A 3014-nucleotide genomic window follows, 5' to 3' on the forward strand; every position below is an offset into this window, starting at 1 on the left:
AATTTCGGATCCTGTTGATCAATTCTTGCATTCAGGTAATTCTGTCGGATTGTTTTCGAAGGAGTGAATTCAAACTCTAGAAATAACAGATTTATCAAAAGCACATCCAACAGGGAAGGTGTCACCTATAATTATGTATTCATATTGATATTTAGCAACTGAGTGTTCAGAAAGAAGGTTGATATTGTACTAATTTGCATTCGCTGTAGTACTTACGAACAACAGCCCACTGAGGCAGCTGGCTCCATTTTGGATGAGGAAGGATCTTCCCAAGATCTAAAATCAGAACAAATTTAAATTAATTAACAATTATTGCACAAATATTTTCCATTTTGACTAGTAAACAAAGACCTTCTGAAAAATAAAATAAAATAAAAATTAATAATAATAATAATTCCCCGAGCCTTTTCCCGTGGAATTAGGAAGTGTAATAATGGTAGCATATTTGGGATGAATAACAGGGACCATGGATGAGTGCAGCCAATCTTCATCAGGATGGTCTTTTCTTATGGCTTCAGCAGTCTGCAACAAGTGGTGCATATGAGGTTAATCCAAATCCGGATTACTTTCATCAACAATATTGTTGAGAAGTTCACAGCATTCCCATAAACCCATTTCTATCTTGTCAAATTTTCCATACTCTACTCTCATTTCTTCACCTGCAAATCGCAAAAATCCGAACATTGCAAAAACATAAAAATTAAATAAATGAATTTTTTTTATTTTCTTATTATTATTATTATTGTTTTGAATCGTCATACAAATTCACAAGTTTGACAAATGTGATTAGTATTGTAGAATTTTCCACCCCTTCTTGCCTTTCACTTTCGACATTATAATCCCTGATTCACATTGCTCCAGTAAAATTACTAAACAACTAGACAGTACTCCACACGATTATGGCAGAAAAGGGGTAAAATTTGTTCATTATAATGTACTGTACAGTGCGTCAAGCATGCATATTTAAGTGATTAGGAAAGGAAAGGACCTAAAGGTATGGCCAAACGCTAAAAGTCTTCCATCCAACACCAAATCCATTTCTTATCTGTTAGGGACCTTCTTCTCATCGACTTCAACATCTATTCCTCCAAACCAAAAGGGAACATTATAAACAATTTATGAATATAAACAGAGTTCATATATAAAAATACAAATTTTAAAAATAATATTACCAAGCTTAGCTTAGGCTGATCAATGAGGATCGTCATCTTGAATGGACATGCAAGTTATCTCAAAATCAAGGAGAGGAAAATGTTGCGGAAGCTCTCTCAAAAGGATCTTCAAATGGTGGTTTTCCAAGCTCAGTCCAACGTACCTTTCTTAACCAACAACCAGTTCACCTTGGTTGCTATGCAATCTTACCCACGTAGGACAAGAAAAGATGATGATTTATGGCCACAAAGGCTAGGAGAAGACGCCACAAAGGCTAGGAGAAGACGCCACAAAGGTATACTATGAAAGAACCACCAATTGCACACGTTATACAAGCGTTCTGGACACCTTTTTCTCACACAAAAGGGGGGCAGCCAGGATTCACTATTTCTTCTCTCAAAATCACACACTCATCATATGAAAGTGGATAGGGTTATAGCCAAATATATATTCTAGGGTTAGGCTTAAGTTGGGTCAATAAAAGGGTTAACGGGCCAAGATTCAAGCCATCCATAAGGAATACAATTGGGCCGGGTGTAGCTCATGGACTTGGTTGTTGGACTTATTTCATTCATTGGCTTATGCCTATGAAATAATATTAACCCACGTTAACATCATAACCCGGGATTTATTGGGTATCAAAAACCCAACAAATCTTTACCTTGATGCCCAATAAATCTGCAAGCAATCAAAACACACAGTTAACACTTGCATAATCAAGGTAGCCAATAAAATTGGATCACAGACCTTACCTCGTGTTTCTAACTTTAAACACATACCATACCTGCTCCATGTACTCACTGGGGCTAAGGTCAAAAATACCCAAGTAGAAGTAAATATTTAACAGTAAACAATTAAGAGCAAATACACATGCGATGACGATATGCTATAGGATAACATACACAGATCTTTTCAGAAACACGTTCACATAGAACCATAGATTAACACCAAGTCAATCAAACCAAGGTCAACCACATATGCAACACATTCATAAATGACCCTAAGAAAAGATCTCACCACACTTATCCTATCCCATTCCGTGTTGCTCACACCTCGAGAACATATATCTCCTCTCATCGCCCACCACGCTCACTAGACAGATCACTCAACTCATGTCTAACTGGTAAGTCACAATAGATCCTAAGTCCATAGGATAATCCTCTATCTCCACTCACTTCTCCCAATCTACGTGGATAATAGGTCTCCACCTAACAGAAGTGATAGAAGTGTCTCTCTCACACTCCACCTGATCAGGGTCTCATTCCAGATAAAGGATCCTAAACATTTGATCACATCTCCACTCGTGATCCAAATGTCACACTCCACATCCCCAGTACAAACCACCATGTATCCCTAGGTATCTATACTCCATCTCACCAAAAGACACACAACATACTGCTAATGCATCCGAACCCACTATGCATGCAATTACACCAAGTAATCCTAATGTCTCAAATTCATGCAAATGCACATATCAAACACATTGAGATGTGTCAAATAATCACACAACAAAATTTAGACAATCACAAACATGCAGAAAAGGATCACACATAGATGCTTATGCAGTGACTAGGTTTACACTTAATAAACCTCACTAGGGTCATAACTCGACCCCTCGCTTTTCTTTCTTCTTGGGACAGTCCCTAATAAAGTGTCCAGACTTACCACAACTGTAACACCTTCTACCACTAGACTTGTCTCTTCCCTTGCCCTTCTTCTTAATACCCTCATCACTCGAGTCACTACTCAAATCACTACCGTCTTGAGTTCTACCCAAATTCATCTGCTTAAATTTCATTCTACTCTTCATCATATGTAACTCGCCACTCCTCTTATCCTCTTTTTCATCCTTAATCTCCATA

General features: G+C 37.7%; 1 pseudogene; it reads right to left on the reverse strand.

The window, feature by feature from the left end:
- Positions 1 to 1038, reverse strand: part of LOC111383467 — a 5341-nt pseudogene extending 4303 nt beyond the window's left edge.
- Positions 1039 to 3014: the final 1976 nt, after the last annotated feature.

This window comes from Olea europaea, unplaced genomic scaffold (genome assembly GCF_002742605.1).
Source record: "Olea europaea var. sylvestris unplaced genomic scaffold, O_europaea_v1 scaffold2696, whole genome shotgun sequence".
NCBI lineage: Eukaryota > Viridiplantae > Streptophyta > Magnoliopsida > Lamiales > Oleaceae > Olea > Olea europaea.